The sequence below is a fragment of the Diceros bicornis genome, chromosome X (assembly GCF_020826845.1).
Source record: "Diceros bicornis minor isolate mBicDic1 chromosome X, mDicBic1.mat.cur, whole genome shotgun sequence".
Lineage (NCBI taxonomy): Eukaryota > Metazoa > Chordata > Mammalia > Perissodactyla > Rhinocerotidae > Diceros > Diceros bicornis.
The window spans coordinates 71,774,955-71,795,317 of NC_080781.1; positions in this window are offsets into that span (position 1 = coordinate 71,774,955).

Sequence of the window (20,363 nt, forward strand, 5' to 3'; positions counted from 1 at the left end):
CTTACCTGCCTGGTGGAAGAAAGGCACAACAATTTGTAAGGGACAAATCAGGTCCCTGTGCTTCTGCAGTGATTGTGGGACTCACTTTTGCTAAGAAAAAATGAAGTACGTTTGTATGTTATATTATTATAAATAGTGTCTTGTTCCACAGTCAATTCCACATATATCTATCTTTTACCTCGATCAGCCTCTAACTCACCTTTCAATCTTTGGCAGTGTTTAGTCTTTTACCTGTTACAAAGAGAAGCCTTAGTAAAATTGTTGAATTTAACTGAACCTGAAGTTCATAGGCAAGCAGTCAAATTGTAAACATCATCCTGCAAAGCAGATGGGACCAGCTCTGCCTCCATGCATACACCCCTTAGAATTCCCACATGGACTTTTCTCCTTCAGAGATGGCTCCTATTGATGCTCATGTGATTCCATCTGTATGTATGTATTTTTAAAACTTGATGAGACAGTATGTGATATATAGAGCACCTTGCCTTGGAACCGTGTAGCACCCTCAGAAAGTCTTAAGCACAACTATCTCCTTGGAGATAAGTACACAGCAGATATCTGTTCATCTATTAAGTCTCACTTCCTCCATGGTACTTTCCTGGAGCAAATTTCTTCTCCAATTCTTTGACCTCCACCAACACTAACTTCGTACAAACTCTTTATTCTGTCATTTGATGCCACTGTATGTGACTGTATTTCATCTCCTTAACTATACTATATAATTCTAAAAGGCAGGGGCTAAGTCTCATGCTTTATGTCTCCACAGTGTCTAGCACGAGTCTGAGCAAATACCTAGTCAGTGTTCAAACCAGACTTACTGATTGTGTTAGTTGTTGACAATTGCTTCTCTGTGGGAAGAAAGAGGAAGAAAGTACGTGAAAAATAAAGGTGGCATTATACTGTCTATACTGTCTCATGCCTTCAATCTACCAATTAACAAATTTATAGCAATCTTCTTTTATGTGCCCAATTTTGTGCTATGTAGAAAATACAGATATAAAGAATGCTATCTTCTATAAAGACATTTAAAGTTTTCTGCCGTAGAATAATAATAGATTTCATCTGTATAGAATGACATTAGTTTTACATTCTTTATTTCATTTGATCCTAGAAAATTTCTACAGCTATGCATCACTTAATGACAGAGATGCATTCTGAGAAACACATCCTTAGGCAATGTTGTCGTTGTGTGAACCTCATAGAGTGTACCTACACAAACCTAGATGGTATAGCCTACTATACACTGGGACTATATGGTATAGCTTATTGATCTTAGGTTACAAACCTGTACACCATGTTACTGTACTGAATACTGTAGGCACTTGTAACACAATGGTAAGTATTTGTGTATCTAAACATATCTAAACCCAGAAAAGGTATAGTAAAAATATGATAGAAAATATAAAAAATGGTGCACCTGTATAGGGCACTTACTGTGATTGGAGCTTACAGGACTGGAAATTGCTCTGGGTGAGTCAGTGAGTGAGTGGTGAGTGAATGTGAAGGCCTAGGACATTACTATACACTACTGTATAATTTATAAACAATTTTCACTAAATTTATAAAAAATATTTTCTTTCCTCAACAACAAATTAGCTTACTGTAAGCCTTTTACATTATAAACTTTTAATTTTTTAAAAAACTTTTGTAATAGCACAGCTTAAAACACAAGCACATTGTACAGTTGTACAAAAATATTTTCTTTCTTTTATGTCTTTGTTCTATAAGCTTTTTTAAAATTTTTCTTTTCAAAATTTTGTTAAAAACTAAGGCACAAACACACACATTAGTCTAAGCCCACACAGGGTCGGGTCATCAATATCATTGTCCTCCATCTCCACATCTTGTCCCACTGGAAGGTCTTCAGGGGCGATAACATGCATGGAGCTGACATCTCCTATGATAATGATGCCTTCTTCTGGAATATATCCTGAAGGACCTGCCTGAGGCTCTTCTTGAGGAGGCGTACTCTTCAGAAATATGTTCATGGTGGTTTGCTTGGTTTGTTTCTTTTTTTATCATAGATTTGCTTGTAAGCAGAAAATATACCATGAGCATTCCTCTCTATTAATGAAAACCTTTTAGTGTCCTGGTCCATGTTTTGAAACTTTTTTAGGGAGCCTGTTGAGGTCTGCAAAGGCTTCTGCTAAACCCTTCGCTGTGAATTTTCTTGGGGGTTCTTTTTCTTCTCTTGTCACTTCCTTTTCTCTTGCCTCTTCTTCAGCTATGCATTCCTGTTCCAATTCCAACAACTCCCCATTAGTCAATTCCTCAGGAACCACCTCTAGGAGCTCCTCAATGTCATCCTCATCCACAGCCAGGTTACAGTTGTTTGCCATCTCAACTGCAGCCTTGTTGATTTTTGCAACCTCCTTATTCTTGGCAAATCCTTTGAAGCCATAGATGAACCTCTTGAGTGTCTTCTTCCAGATGGCATTCATACAGTCCTTGGAGACATTACCTCAAGCCCAAGCAAGGTTCCCGATGCAGTCATAGATGTTGTAATCCTTCCAGTATTAAGTCAGTGTCTTCTCAGTGTCTTCCTCAGTTGCAAAAATAGCTTGGGAAAAGATCCTTCTCAGGTAATAGGCCTTAAAAGCTGCTATAATTCCTTGACCCATTGGGTGGACCAAGGAGGTGCTGTTTGGAGGAAAAACAGCACATTGATATTGGGATGAAGATCACAAATAAAAGGAGGATATCCAGGAGCATTATCAAGAGTAAGTGAAATCTTGAAAGGTATATTATTCTCCAAAGAGTACTTCTCCATTTTGCTGGTATACCAATTCAGGAGGGCATCTTGGAAGAAGAAATGTGTCATCCATGACTTCTTATTGCTCCTGTAGTACACCGGCACTGTGTGCTTATTGATATGCTTGAAGATCCTGGGGTTCTCACTGTGTCAGCTCACAAAAGGCTTCAATTTGTAGCCTGCAACATTGTCCCCAAGCAAGACTGTTATCCTGTCCTTAAAAGTCTTGAAACCTGGCATTGACTTGATGTACTTATGGATAAAAGTCCTTTCAGGCATCCGTTTTCAGAATAGGGAGTTTTCATACATATTGAATATTTGCCCTGGCAAGTAATTTTCCTCCATAATGAATTTATCTAGATTTTTCGAATTCTTCTGCTGCCTTCATATCAGCAGTTGCGGACTCACCACTCACTTTCACATAATGTCGTGAATAAAAATTCTTGAATCTTTAAACTACCCAGAGCTAGCAATACATTCAACATTATAGTCAGGTCCAACCTTTTCTTTCACCATTGAAAACAAACTTTTTGCTTTGGCTGTAATTGTCATGATGCTGAGAGGGATAGGCTTCTGTGTCTGTTCTTCAATCCAGGTGATTAGAAGTTTCTCCATGTCTGATATAGGCCCTTCTCAAATTTTTGTTAGTCTAGTTTCCTTTAATGAAGCAGATCCTTTTACAGCTTCCATCGCTTTGTTTTTGTTCTTCAAGATTGTAGCTATGGTTGTATGGGACATGCCTGACTGGTGAGCAATAATCATCACTGATTTTCCACCTTCGTATTCCCTAATCATTTTTAATTTTGTTTCTTAGTTAATCACTTGACGTGGCCTTGTATTGGCAACATTAGCAGTGGATTTTGTATGCTTAAAGGCCGTGATGAAAAAACAACATGAGATTAAGAGAAAATGATGCAACCAAAAGACCCAATAAGCATAAAATGTGTAAGACTGCTGCTGGCGTAACATGACGTTGTTTTACAATAAACATTTTCTTATAAGTAGAAAGAGTATACTCTAAAATAATAAAAACTATAGTATAGTAAATATGTAAACCAGTTACACAGTCATTTATCATCCTTATCAAGTATTGTGTACTGTACATAATTGTATGTGCTATACTTTTATATGACTAGCAGCACTGTAGGTATATTTACACCCGCATCACCACAAACACATGAGTAATATGTTGTGCTACAATGTTATGATGGCTACAATATCCCTAGGAGATAGGAATTTTTCAGATCCATTATAATCTTATGAAACCAGTGTTGTATATATGGTATGTCGTTGACTGAAATGTTGTTATGAGGTGTATGACTGTATATTCATTGTGGCAGAGCTTATCACCTCCTTTTTTAAAATAACCAATAAAGCTTTTTGAAGAATGCGTGTGATTTTGGTGAGCCAAATGGATTTGCAAATATACCCCCCCTGCTGAATTGAATTGAGCTCCTGTCAGGTCTACTCCACTGGGCACACCTGCCCCAGAACAGCCAGAATACACTCTACCTATTGCTTTGCAATCTCAAGAACAAAGAAATGCACTCCTTCTCCTAGATTCACCAGTAGATGAGTCACTGCTTCCATGGGAAGGAGGAAATAAGGGTGTGTGAGGGCAAAAGGCAGGAAGCTCTTCTCCAGAGAATTCTGCCTTTCTACATGGAAGCAGGAACACTGGGAAATAAATGTTCATCTATAACACCTACCTCATTGGGTTCTTTTTAAAGTTTTTTTTCATGAGATAATTTACTTTTATCGAAGTATAATTGGCATACAACATTATATTACATTCAGGTGTACAACATATGATTCAATATTTGCATATATTGTGAAATGATCACCACAATAAGTCTAGTTAGCATTCATCACCATAAATAGTTACAGAATTTTTTTTTTTTTTTTTTTTGTGAGGAGATCAGCCCTGAGCTAACATCTGCCAATCCTCCTCCTTTTTTTTTGCTGAGGAAGACGGCCCTGGGCTAACATCGGTGCCTATCTTCCTCCACTTTATATGGGACGCCACCACAGCATGGCTTACCAAGCAGTGCGTCGGTGCGCGCCCGGGATCCGAACCAGCGAACCCCGGGCCGCCGCAGCGGAGCGCGCGCACTTAACCGCTTGCGCCACCGGGCCGGCCCCCAGAATTTTTTTTCTCATGATGAGAATTTTTAAGATGTACTCAGCAACTTTCAAATGTGCAAAACAGTATTACTAACTATAGTTGCCATGCTGTACATTACATTCCATGATTTATTTTATAACTAGAAGTTTGTACCTTTTGACCACCTGCACTCATTACCGCTACTGTACCCCCTCCCACCGCTGGCAACAAGCAGTCTGTTCTCTGTATCTATGAGTTTGTTGTTTTTCCCTAGATTCCACATATAAGTGAGATCATATGGTATTTGTCTTTCTCTGTCTGACTTACTTCACTTAGCATAATACTCTTAAGATACTATGAGGTTGTCATGAATGGCAAGATTTCATTTTTTTTCTTTTTTTGAGGAAGATTGGCCCTGAGCTAACATCTGTTGCCAATCTTCCTCTTTTTCTTTTTTCTCCCCAAAGCTCCAGTACATAGTTGTATATCCTACTTCTAGGTCCTCCTAATTCTTCTCTGTGGGACACAGCCCCAGCATGGCTTGATGAGCAGTGAGTAGGTCTGCACCCAGGATATGAACTGGAAAACCCTGGGCCACTGAAACAGACCACGTGAACTTAACTGCTGCTTAACTTAACTGCTATGCCACCGGGCTGGCACCAAGATTTCATTCTTTTTGATGGCTGAATAATATTCCATTGTGTGTGTATATATATATATCACATTTTCCTTATCCATTCATCTGTTGATGGACACTGAGATTGTTTTCATATCTTGGCTATTGTAAATAATGCTGCAATGAACATGGAGGTGCATATATCTTTTCAAATTAGTGTTTTTGTTTTCTTTGGATAAATATCAAAAAATGGAATTGCTGGATCATATGGTAGTTCTGTTTTTAATTTTTTGAGAAACATCCATACTGTTTTCCATAGTGACTTCACAAATTTACATTTCCACCAACAGTGCACAAGGGTTCCCTTTTCTCCACATCCTTGCCAACATTTGTTATCTCTTGTCTTTTTGATAATAGCCATTCTAACAGATGTGACATATTTATTGTGATTTTAATTTGCATTTCCTTGATGGTTAGTGATGTTGAGCATCTATTTCTGTACCCATTGGCCATCTATATGTCTTCTTTGGGAAAATGTCTATTTAGATTCTCTGCCCATTTTTTAATCTTATTTTTTTTTTTTTTTTTTTTTTTTGCTATTGAGTGTTTTGAGTTCTTTATATATTTTGGATATAAGCCCCTTATCAGATATATGAGTTGTAAACATTTTATCCCATTATGTTTCCATTTCATTTAGTCGATAGTTTCCTTTGCTGTGCAGTCACTTTTTAGTTTAATGTGGTCCCACTTGTTTATTTTTGCTTTTGTTGCTTTTACTTTCAGTGTCAGATTTAAAAAATTCTCACTAAGACCTACCTCAAGAAGTTTAATGCCTATGTTTTCTTTTAGGAGTTTTATGGTTTCAGGTCTTATATTACATTCTCTAATCCATTTTAAATTAATTTTTGTATATAAAATTGTTGCCCAGTTTTATTCTTTTGCATGTGGCTGTCCAGTTTTCTCAACAGCATTTATTGAAGAGACTGTCTGTTCCCCATTGTATATTTTTGGTTCCTTTCTTGTAAATTAATTGACCATATATGAATGTGTTTATTTCTAAGCTCTCTATTTTATTCCATTGATCTATGTGTCTGTTTTTATGCCAATACCATATTGTTTTGATTACTATAGCTGTGTAATGTAGTTTGAAATCAGGAAATGTGGTGTCTACAGCTTTGTTCTTCTTTCTCAGGATTGATTGGTTAGCTGGAGTCTTTTGTGGTTCCATACAAATGTTAGGATTGTTTTTTCTATTTCTGTGAAAAATGCCATTGGAATTTTGATAGGAATTGCATTGACTCTGTAGATTGCTTTGGGTAGTATGGACATTTTAATAATTTAATTCTTCCAATCCATGAGCATGGACTACCTTTCCATTTATTTGTGTCTTCTTCAAATTCTTTCATAAATATCTTGTAGTTTTCAGCGTACAGGTCTTTCACCTCTTTGATTAAATTTATTCCTAGATTTTTTTAATGTAATTGTAAATGAGATTGTTTTCTTAATTTCTCTTTCTGATAGTGCATCATTAGTGCATACAAATCCAACAGATTTCTGTATATTGAATTTGTATCCTGCAACTTTACTGAATTCACTTATTAGTTCTAACAGTTTTTTGATGGAGTCCTTAGGGTTTTCTATATATAATAGCGTGTCATCTGCAGATAATGACAGTTTTACTTTTTCCTCCAATTGGATGTCTTTTATTTATTTTTCTTGCCTAACTTCTCAAGCTAAGACTTCTAATACTATGTTGAACAAAAGTGGCAAGAGTGGGCATCCTTTCAACTCCTTTTGACAGATGAAGAAACTGAGAGTCTGAGGGATTTCTCGCAGTCACACAGCAAGGATGGGGCAGAGCTTGGGCTAGAACACAATTCTAACTCCAAGTTCAGTTTTTTATCCACCAGACGATGCTGCCTCAGGGTGCAACAGATGCCTCCTGCCTTTCACCATCACTACCATATATCATCATTAGCAGTCTGAAAATATGAACTCTAGTGCTTGCCATTTGAGGCCTCCAACACACCAAGGGATTTTATGAAAACCAATATCAATACCATGAAAATGTCTAAAGCAGACCATGAGAAATATTTCTAAGAAATATCACATATGGGCATTAGGGCAATTTACTTTTCAGTACAGCATAGCTACACATAGCATCAGTAGTCAAACAATATTCCTTGGTTTAAGTAAAGGGAGGCAACTTCAGCCTTGCTGGATTTCTCAAGAACAAAACCAATTTAAAGGAGGACCGTTAGTGATCCTTATCTCAGTTCCAATCTTTCAGACAGTCTAGAGTAATGGTTATAAGCACAGACTCTGAAATCTTTCCCAGAGGTTTCTCAGCAGACTTTCCCTGATGTCTCATTGGCCAGACTGTATCATATACTCATTGTTAAAACAATTATTGGCAAGGGTAATGAGTGGAATTCCCATGATTGGATTAGTGTAATCAAAACTCACTCCAGTGGCCAGAGAGAAGAAAATAACTTACCAAGGAACCCCCATCAGGCTATCAGTGGATTTCTCAGCAGAAACTCTACAGGCTAGGAGAGAGTGGAATGATATATTCAAACTATTGAAAGACAAAAACTATCAGCCAAGAATACTCTATCCAGCTAAGTTATCCTTAAGATATGATGGAGAAATAAAGGCTTTCCCAGACAAATGAAAGCTGAGGGAGTTTATCACCACTAGGCCTCCTTACAAGAAATGTTGAAAAGGGTTGTCCTACCTGAAACAAAAACGCAAAGGTTTACAAAACTTTGAGCAAAAAGATAAATAGACAGAAAGAATCAGAAAATTGTAACCTTGTATCAGAATAGGTTAGCAAACACTTAATTATGATTTAAAGGCTAAAGGGAAAGAAAGCATCAAAAATAACTATAATCACTTCAATTTGGTAACAAACTCAGAACACAAAAAAGAATAATTTGTGACTACAGAAAAATAGAAAGGGAAGAGGAAAAGGACGGAATCTGCATAGGCTAATGGAGATAAGATGCTATCAGCTGAAAAAGCACTATCTATCTCATCTATGAGATCTTTTATACAAATTTTATGGTAACTACAAAAAATTCAGAACAGAGTCACAAAACATAAATAGAGAGGAAGTTGAGAAAAAAATCACAGAAAACTACCAAAATGAAATGACAGACAGAAATACAAGGAAAAAGAAACAATGGAGATACAGAACAACCAGAAAACAAAGGATAAAATGACAATATTAAGCCCTCATATATCAATAATCACTCTAAATGTAAATGGATTGAATTCACCAATCAAAAAACACAGAGTGGCTGGATGGCATAGAAAACAAGACCCAATAATATGGTGATTCCAGGAAACACATCTCAGCTCTAAGCAAAACACAGGCAAAGATTGAAGGGATGGAAGTTGATACTCCAAGCAAATGGCAGCCAAAAGAAAGCAGGTATAGCCATACTGGTATCAGACAAAATAGACTTCAAGCCAAAGATAACAAGAGACAAGGATGGGCATTATATAATGAAAAAAAGGGACATTCCCCCAAGAAGACATAACAGTTTTTAATATATGTGCACCTAACATAGAAGCACCAAAGTATATAAAGCAACTATTAACAGACTTAAAGGGAGAAATTGAGAGGATTACAATAATAGTGGGAGACTTTAACACCCCCACTTACATCAATGGATGGATCATCCAGACAGAAAGTCAACAAGGAAACATTGGCCCTGAATGAAACACTAGAGCAGATGGACTTAATAGAGATATATAGAACATTCCATCTAAAAGCAGTGGAATACACATTCATCTCCAGTGCACAGGGAACATTCTCAAAGGTAGACCATATGTTGGGAAACAAGGCAAACTGAGGAAACTGAGAAAAAAATCAATAAATTTAAGAAGAATGAATTCATATCAAGCATCTTTTCTGACCATAATGCTATAAAACTAGAAATCAACTACAAGATGAAAGCTGGAAAAGTTAAAAATATAGGGAGAATAAACAGCATGCTACTGAACAACCATTGGTTCAATGAAGAAATCAAAGCAGAAATCAAAAAAATACCTGGAGACAAATGAAAATGAAAACACAACATGTCAAAACTTATGGGATGCAGCAAAAGCAATACTAAGAAGGAAGCATACAGCAATACAGGCCTACTTCAAGCAATAAGATAAATTTCAAATAAATAATCTAACATTCTCCCTAAAAGAACTATAAAAAGAAGAACAAACAAAGCCCAAAGTTAGTAGAAGGAAGAAAATAAAAACCAGAGACGAAGTAAATGAAATTGAGACTAAAATGACAATAGAAAATATCAATGAAACTAAGAGCTGGTTCTTTGAAATGATAAAACAAAATTGACAAAACCTTAGCTAGACTCACTAAGGGAAAAAGAGAGAAGGCTCAAATAAGTAAAATCAGAAATGAAAGAGGAGAAATAACAATAGGTACCAGAGAAATACAAAGAATTATAACAGAATACTGTGAAAAGTTATAAGCCAGCAAATTATATAACCTAGAAGAAACAGATAAATTCTTAAAATCATACAACCTCCCAAAACTGAATCAAGAAGAAATAGAGAATCTGAATAGACCAATCACAAGTAAAGAGATTGAAACAGTAATGAAAAATCTCCTAATAAACAAAAGTCCGGGGTCAGATGGTTTCTCTGGTGAATTCTATCAAACATTCAAAGAAGATTTAATACCTATCATTCTCAAATTCTTTCAAAATATTGAAGAGAATGGGATGCTTTCTAAGTCATTTTATGAGACCAATTTTACCCTGATACAAAAACCAGGCAAGGACAACACATAAAGGAAAATTACAGGCTAATAAATATCACTGATGAATATAGATGCAAATATCCTCAACAAAATATTAGTAAATCAAATACAACAATACAGTAAAAGAATCATACACCATTATCAAGTGGGATTTATTCCAAAGATGCAGGGATAGTTCAACGTCTGCAAATCAATCAATATGATACACCACATTAACAAAATGAAGAATAAAGATCACATGATCATCTCAATAGATGCAGAAAAAGCACTTGACAAGATTCAACATACATTTATGATAAAAACTCTCAATAAAGTAGGTATAGAAGGAAAGTACCTCAACGTAATAAAGGCCATGTATAACAAAACCACAGCCAACAGCACTCAGTGATGAAAAACTGAAATCCATTCCTCTAAGAAGAGGAACAAGACAAGGATGCCCACTCCCACCACTCTTATTCAACATAGTATGGGAGGTTTTGGCCAGAGCAATTTGGCAAGAAAAAGAAATAAAAGGTATCCAAATTGGAAAGGAAGATATGAAACTGTCACTGTTAGTGGATGACATGATTCTATATATAGAAAACCCTAAACAATCCACCAAAAAACTACTAGAAATAATTAACGAATACAACAAGTTGTAGGGTACAAAACCAAAATACAAAAATCAGTTGCATTTCTATACACTAACAATGAACTAGCAGAAAAAGAAATCAAAGATACAATGCCATTTACAATCAAAACAAATAGAATAAAACATCTAGGAATAAATTTAACCAAGAGACAAAAGACCTATATCCTGAAAACTATAAGACTTTATTGAAAGAATTGAAGAAGTCATAAAGAAATGGAAAAATACCCCATGCTTATGGATTGGAAGAAGAAACATAGTTAAAATGTCCATATTACTTAAAGCAATCTACAGATTGAATACAATCCCAATCAGAATGCCAATGATTTTTTTCACAGTAATGGACCAAAGAATTCTAAAATTAAATGGAACAACAAAAGTCCCCGAATAGGCAAAGCAATCCTGAGAAAAAAGAACAAAGCTGAAGGTATCACATTCCATGATTTCAAAATATACTTCAAAGCTAAAGTAATCAAAATAGTACGGTACTGGCACAAAAACAGACACAGATCAATGGAACAGAATTAAAAGCCCAGAAATAAACCCATATATCTATGGACAGCTAATTTTTGGCAAAGAAGCCAAGAATGTACTACAGAGAAAGGAAAGTCTCTTCAATAAATGGTGTTGGGAAAACTGTACAGCCACATGCAAAAGAATGAAAGTAGACGATTATCTTACATCATACACAAAAATTAACTCAAAATGGATCAAAGACTTGAATGTAAGACCTGAAACCATAAAACGCCTTGAAGACAACATAGGCAGTATGCTCTTTGACATTGGTCTTAGCAATATCTTTGTGTGTGTGTGTGTGTGTGTAAGATCAGCCCTGAGCTAACATCTATTGCCAATCCTCCTCCTTTTTTTCCCTTTTTCTCCCCAAGGTCCCAGTAGATAGTTGTATGTCATGGTTGCACATCCTTCTAGTTTCTGTATGTGGGACGCCACTTCGGCATGGCCGGACAAGTGGTGCATCGGTGCCCACCTGGGATCAGAACCTGGGCCGCCGGTAGCAGAGTGTGCGCACTTAACCGCTAAGCCACGGGGCCGGCCCCAGCAGTATCTTTTTGAATACCATGTCTCCTCAGGCAAGGGAAACAAAACAAAAATTAAACAAATGGGACTACATCAAACTTTTTAGTTTGCAAAGCTTTTTAGCTTCTACATGGCAAAGGAGACCATCAACAAAACAAAAACACAATCCACCAACTGGGAGAAAATATTTGCAAATCATATATCTGATAAGGGGTTAATATCCAAAATATATAAATAACCCATGCAACTCAACAACAAAAAACCAAACAACCCAATCTAAAAATGGGCAGAGGATCTGAACAGACGTTTTTCCCAAGAAGATATACAGGTGGCCAACAGACACATGAAAAAATATTCAACATCACTAATTATTAAGGAAATGCAAATCAAAACTACAATGAGATACCACCTCACACTGGTCAGAATGGCTAGAATTAACAAGACAAGAAATAGCAAATGTTGGAGAGGATGTAAAAAAAAGGGAACTCTCATATCCTGTTGGTGGGAATGCAAACTGGTGCAGCTGCTATGAAAAACAGTATGGAGATTTCTCAAAAAAGTAAAAATAGAAATACTGTATGATCCAGCTATTCCACTTCTGAGTATTTATCCAAAGAACATGAAAGCACTAAGTTGAAAAGATATATGCACCCCTATGTTTATTGCAGCAATTCACAAAAGCATAGAAATGGAAGCAACATAAGTGTCCATCAAAGGATGTATTGATAAAGAAGATTTGGCATATATACACAATGGAATAGTACTTAGCCATAAAAAAGATGAAATTGTTCAATTCGCGACAAGATAGATGGACTTTGAGGGTATTATGCTAAGCAAAATAAGTCAGAGGGAGAAAGACAATTACTGTATGACTTCACTCATGTGGAAGTAAGCAAACAAACAAACACATGCATATGGAGAACAGATTGATGGTTACCAGAGGGGAATGGGGATAGGGGGAGGGCAAAAGGGGTAAAGGGGCACATGTGTATGGTGATGGATGGAAACTAGACTTTTGGTGGTGAACACAATCCAGTCTATATATACAGAAGTTGAAATATAATGATGTACACCTGAAATTTATGTAATGTTAAAAAAACAATGTGGCCTCAATAAAACAAAACAAAACAAAAATCTCTCTCTAGTCTTAGGGGAGACCAGATTTTGTGAGGTAAACAAAATTGGGTTTCCTGTAACTAGGAAAATAATGGGAATCATTATACGGTAGGCAACCAATAATACCGCTATATTTCTTTCTAGAAAAAAAATGTATAAACATTATCTTCAGTGAAATCCTATGGAGTCTTATCAGTAAATTATTGCAACTTTGGGACTTTTCAAAGAAGAGAAACAATAGCCAAGACTTGGAAGCAACCTAAGTGCCCATCAAGGGATGAATGGATAAAGAAGCTGTGGTATATATACACAATGGAATACTACTCAGCCATAAGAAATGATGAAATCCAGCCATTTGTGACAACATGGATGGACATTGAGGGTATAATGCAAAGTGAAATAAGTCAGAGCGAGAAGGGCAAATACCGTATGATTTCCTTCATTAAGTAGTAGATAATAGCAACAATAAACAAACACATAGGGACAGAGATTGGATTGGTGGTTACCAGAGGGGAAGGGGGGAGTGAGGAGGGTGAAAGGGATAATTCGGTACATGTGTGTGGTGATTGGTTGTAATTAGTATTTTGGTGGTGAACATGATGTAATGTATGCAGAAATAGAAGTACAATGATGTACACCTGAAACTTTTACAATGTTATAAACCAATGTTACTGCAATAAACAAAAAATTAAAAAAAAAAAACTATTCTGAAACCCTTTTTTTTAGACTTCAGCTTTAAATCATTCCATTTTGTACATAAACCACTCTCATTGTAATAAGGCTTATTTTAATCGATTTAAAATAAGTTTGGTTCTTCAATTCACAGGTATTGGGCACTCCATCTTTCAAGCTACAAGAAATGCAGGTTCAGGTGAAGGATTGAGGAAAGACAATTGTGTTGGGCTTCAGAAAAAATGTCCAAACGAGTTTTCAGATTTGAGTTTTCAACAATTTTAGTCATATGAAATTTCCACATTGGATTTTGCACGGTCCATTTTTAAAAGTATTGTTTTGTTAAATTATTCTATAAAAGCCTCTAACAATGTGAAATTTTGATCAAATTTTTTTTTGTTTTGTTTTCTCCGTGAAAGAAGTAGTGTTTTTTGCTAATAACTAGAATTAAAACCACAAAATGCTCAATTTAGCTTTAAATTCAGAAGCTATCTTTTTTGTTTCTAAAAGTGGTAACATTTCAACTAACTACAGATAGCATTGGTAACCGATTCTGCTTGTGTTTAATTTTATAACCCAGAAAAGATAATTTTGCTCTTACTAATGGCTCAAGTTTATTAGCCTAATGTAGAATTTCTTCTCTTGACTCCAGGAGGAGTAAAGTGGGAAAACAGGTTGAGTTGGGAACCAAAGCCCCTAAGGACTCAGAATGCTTTTTCTAAGACAGATCATCCTTCTTGGCATAAGAGAATTTCTACCCAAAATGAGTGGTGTCAAAGCTAAGACAGTCATTCTGAGTAGAGATTTAACTACATTAACATTAACATAAGATCTTTGTACAAGTTAATAAACTTAAATTTGGTTTATAACACTGTAAAAATTTCAGGTGTACATCATCGTATAAACCAATGTTACTGCAATAAACAAAAAATTAAAAAAAATAAAAAAATAAAAAACACCAAAAAAAAATAAAAATAAACTTAAATTTGGAAGCAAATGATTGAGGCCTGCTAGTAGGAGCCCAGATGATACAGACAGCCCAAATTTAAGGATTTCTTCTGTAAGCAGATACTATCATTTTAGTATGAATTCTGACTTTGCACTGGTCAGTATTCAACTGGTAACAAAATTATAGAATGAGTCATAGATGACTCTTGTGATATCTCACCTATTAACTGGAGGAAAAGTATCTTGTAGTATTTTCAGAATCTTCTCTTGGATGGACAAACTTGCTGGAGCAGGCCAGTGGTTTTAGGAAGATTTCAAAGTAGACAGTGGAAGTCAGAACATATAAGTAGAATGTCAGAGGACTAAAGCAGTAGGAATTGGAGGTAAGCATCAGAGACGCCTGGGAGCAGTTCATGGGAACTAGCTACTTGTACAACTTATGTTTGTTCAATCTGCACATCAACTGGGATGTTGTATAACAGGCCTTGGCCTCTTAGTCTTTATATGTTGCACTTTCCATTATGTCATAAGTCAGTACCCCCAAATATAAAGAACTAGAGTATTGACAGGGATAAGGGAATGAGAAAGGGACCCAATTCTGGATGTGAGGGATATAAGAGGTGGGTAACAAGGTAAGAGCAGGGCTAACAACAAGCCTGCTTTGATGCTGTTTCACTAGATTCCAGCTTCTAAATTGATCTTTAAAAAACTTCAGAGAATTGACTGGAACCTCCTGGTAGACTATCATTTAATAGAAGGAGCGAGGAACTAAGAAATTTTTCACTTCATTAAGTTTTGTTTCATTAAACCATAGCATCCTCATTTTCCTTTTGACCTTGAAGCCTCCATGCCAATTACAAAAATCAACTGATCTCCTTTGTTTTGTGACTCATTTAGGAAATAATAATTTTATCAGAATGTTAGAGGCTTTTCTCCTTTATATATGTTTACCATTCGACAAACATTTTCAGTCTTCTCATACACCCAACCTAGCAAATCCTGATTATTCACTGACATTCATTAGAAAATTAATCATGTCTCTGGGGGAAAAGCAGTTTGCCTCAAGGCATAATGAAATTCTAGTTTCCCCTTTTTCTCTCCTTCTCTCCCTAGGCATATCCTAATGAAGAACCATCGGTGTGCCCCCCTTTTTCTCAAGGCTTGCTTCTCCTTGGCTTTTTTCCCCCTCCACACACTGCATGCCTGGGGAGTGCATAGAGTAGGCTTTCTTCATGTGTACACAAGCCTTATTTAAATCACTGAGAGCCCTAACAGGACCCCAGGCCTCATTCCCAGTCCCGTTTGCATTTTAAGCAGCTTTGGCAGTCGTGATGAGGAGCTCTCCATCAGAACTACAGGTCTCTGTATTTGCTTATGTGACTTATGATGGATGTTTGTTCTCTCTGAACATAGACTGGGATGTTGAATGATGGGCCTGGGCCCTCTAGTCTTTATATGCTGCTCTTTCCATTATGGCAAGAGTCAGCAGAGCTAAACCTGCTCACAATTTTATGACCCTAAACCTATAAAGAGTGTGTTTGCTTAACAATGAGGGATTTTTAATTTTCCAGTATGTACTTTCTTTTTGAAAATCTGGGAGCAAATGCTTCTGCCTCTCTACCATCCTGCCTCGTGCTGGCCCCTTGATATTCATTAATATAATCTTCTTGAAAGAGATGTTTTTGGGGATAGAAGAAGGAAATTTGGATTGGAAAGTCTAAATAAGGAGTTCTCTTGGCTCCCAATTGCACAAAAGAAGAACCAAACCCTACATAAAGACAAGATTATTGTTACAAATATACTGGTACCTTCTCATTGGGCCCCTCAGGAAAGGTACTATCAAAATAGCTATGTTGGAAGGATTTGTTCTTCTGAAAACAAACAGAAAAATAATGAGACCTCATAGAATCATAAAATGTCAGATCTGCAAGGGACCTTAAAAGCTTGGTTCAACTCCCTTTCTGACTGCCCACTGAAGTGGTGCCTTGCCCAAAGTTTGCAGTCGGTTAGCAGGAGAGTGGAACTGGAAGCCCATGTTTCCTCAGCTTTCTACTACAGAGTGCCACCTCCTGGGTTTAGTGTCTCGTCTGACCCAGCTGTTACTGATGATTAAACTTATATCCCTCCTTCATAAAAACCTTTTTCACAGAAAATCAAACAATAATAATAATAAATGCTTTTGTCAATGCTATATCATTTCTTCTTTTCATAACCAGTTTTTCTTTCCAGGAACTTTATCTTGGTACACACTTTGTTGTTGGTTTTTTATTTTGTTTATTCCATCAGAATTTGGGACCACTGAAGTCTATGATCTGTATGAAAGAGTTTTTTGTTTTATTTTTAATAGCATTTGGTTCAGCATGACTGATATGCATAGCTGGGCAAACACTCACACACACACAGTTTCCCAGAGGCTGACTGGTGACAAGAAATAAACAGGTGTGAGGGACAGTTATTGGAATCTGCAGTCCAGTCTTCAGGCGGATCCAGTGTCACATTGTGATGATTTACTCCAGGGCACAATGAGCACAGGTGCTGCCATCATTATCCAGTGTCCACTTAATATTAATCTGTCTGCAGTGCTCACTAGAACACATCTCAGTTTTATTCCCCTCACCTCCTGCTGGGTGCCCTCCACTTACCCTTCCACATCCCTTTGCCTCTCTTACCCACACAGAGCCTGCTGCCTCTCTGTCTAGGTTAGGACATCCTGGCTGCTTGTTCGTCATGTGGAAACAGCCACATCATGTTAGCCTTGGCCTGAGGGTGTGTTCCAAAGCTTCATTACCATGACACTAATTGATTGATTTCATAAATTAGGCACATGAATTCAAAGCTGTTATTTGAATGTTCACCCATTGACTATGCACCTATTTATAATTGAAGTGAATTGAATTTATAACTGTAACAACAATTTTCACAGAAGTAAATGTTTTTGGCTTATGTGTTTTTGGTTTTCATGCCAGATCCATGAAGAAGGTTTTATAAAACATTATATCACCCCTTTAAATGCCCTATTGTCATATTTTAAAAAGACCCTGTGACAAGGGGCCCCAGCACATTGAAGGGAAAGACTATAAAAACTTTAGAACATCTGACATAAAAGTGATACAGTATGTGGTAATGTTTCTAGTAGAAACCAGGACTTCATTCATTATAAAAGACAATCCTTGGCTAAGTTCCATGCTTCATGTTAAGAAAACCATCACCCTGTAGTCACACTGCAGATTGTCACTCCCAATCACAGCTGGGCAACCCAGAAATTTTGGAGGAAAATACTGTTGTGAAAAATGAGTTTTGCCAAGCAAAGAATACTGGGGAAAATCTCAGGCAGCAAAACCTCCAGTAAGGACCCCTCTTAGGGCCTCAGTTTTATCTTCTACAAAATGAGGAGATGTACCTATAAATCTAAATTCTGTGGTATAGTTTACCCTTTTTCTTGATGCAAAAGTCCCGGTAGCTGCTCCATATGCTGGAGTTTAGCTTAAAGTTGGTAAACATTAACTAGGAAGCTAAAATGAATAATCTTTTGATTAGAATGGTGACTGGTTTTGCACACCCTAGTTGAACTCTAATAATATCACAAGACATTGTGAAATGCTTGGGAGGAAAAAAAAAGTACAAAATCAATTTAAAACCATTTGAACTGAAAGTAGGAGTCAACAACCTTCAGCACTTGTGTGGAGTCCTGAGGAGGAGTGCTAGGAAATCAAACAATGATTCCCCTCTTCCTCACGCCCATATCCAATAAGTGACCACATTCTGCCAAGCCTTCTCAGACAGTATCTCTTGCATCTGTTCCTTTCCAGTTGCAGCACTGCCATCCTCACTGCAGCCTCTTACCAGTTCATCCTTGGTTTAACTTTGAAAGTCTCTTCAATGTTCTCTCTGTCTGCTCCTGTCCATTTTTGGCTTTGGCATAATATCAGTCTTTCAGCAATGCAGCTTGTTTTAAAGAAAAAGTAAAAGAAAGAAAGGAAGAAAAAGAAAAGAACGAAAGAGAAAGAAAGAAGGAAGGAAGGAAGAAAAGAAGGAAGGAAGGAAGGAAGAAAAGAAGGAAGGAAGGAAGGAAGGAAGGAAGAAAGGAAGGAAGAAAAGAAAAACATCTTCATTGGCTCTCCATTGCTTCTGGGAATAAGGAAAAACCCTTTTGTCTTAAAATTAAAATCCCCTCACACTTTGATCCCAACGTCCCTTCTCCAGCCTTTGCTCCCTCACACGTATCCTTCCCTCCAGTCAAATAGGTTTATTGACTATTCCCTAAACACAGCTTGGTCTCCACTGCTACCACCAAGCCTTCTTTTCAGTCTTCATACTGCCTTGGGAATACTCACCTTCACCTCTGCAACCTCCAGCATGCCTCCAATTCCCAGTCAAGTGTCATCTTTTTCTTAAACCCTTCCCAAGCCATTAAGCCTGAAGTGATCTCTCTCTTTGAATTCCTTTAGCAATTATTCACGTGGTCATGAATCTTTAACTGCCTTCTTTCTTATTAAATTATTTATTTGTAATTTTTCGTTATAGAAACAGTACAACATGAAAGAATACTTGAGAAATGGGACAGGTGATAAAGTGGAGAAGCTGACCCAGAATCCCAGGTCCCTAAATGGAAAACTTGCCATTTTTAGAGCATAGGTTTTCTGCCCTGTGTATCATCATTTATGAGCTCTGTGACCTTGAAATAATTAACATCTCTAAGTATCAATTTTCCTATCTAGAAAATAGGAAAAAACAATAGTACTTACTTCCCATGGTTGCTATGATTATTAAATGAGACAACATGTTTGAAACAGAGTAAGAACTCAGCATGGCACAGGTGAATCAGAAAATTTTCTAATATTATTATTTTTATATTCCATTTCAGTCATGTTGTGTGTATATTTTCATAGCAGAGAGTGTGCTTTTTTCAATTAACAATGTTTGTATGCATTTTTTCCATTTTGGTACTATCTTCAGAGAGATTTTTTAAATATTTTTATGACAATCTGTAGTGTGCATGCATCATGTTTTACTGATGCATACCCCTATTGTTAGGTACTGGGTTGCTCCCTCTATTCTTTTGCTATTATAGATAATATTTTGATTAATATTTTTATGCATAAAATTTTCCCTCCATTTGGATGATTTCCTTATAATAAATTTTCAGAAATGAGGTTTTTGAAGAAAACTGTATTCCCATTGTTATGGCTCTTATGCCATCAGCAATTTAAGATAGCACCAGTTTTACAAACATATCAATTTTGTGTATTATCTCCTAATTTTGAAGCTATGTAATAGTCAAAATAATATCTCTTTGTATTTTTTTCTATTTCTTCAAACACTGTAGTAGCAAGGTTGAACATTTTTCATATGTAGATTTGCTACTATATCCTCTTTTATAAATTGTCTGTTAATGTTTTTGTCCATTTATCTATTTGGATCTTAATGTCTTTGTTTTAATTTCTATAGGCTCTTTATATAGACTATAAAGAGTAGCCTTTTGTCTGTCATATTTGCTGCCATATTTTCTTGGTCCATTAATTACTTTTAAATTTTTTAATGTGCAGAAGTTTTACAATTGTGTAGAGTTCAGTATGTCAGTATTTTCCTTTGGGATTGCTTTTATTAATTCTTAGCCTTCAAAGTTATTCTCCAGTCTACTTCCTTTGACAACTTCTCTATTGTTATGTTGTAATATTGTTTTTGTCTATTGTTATTTAACTCTTC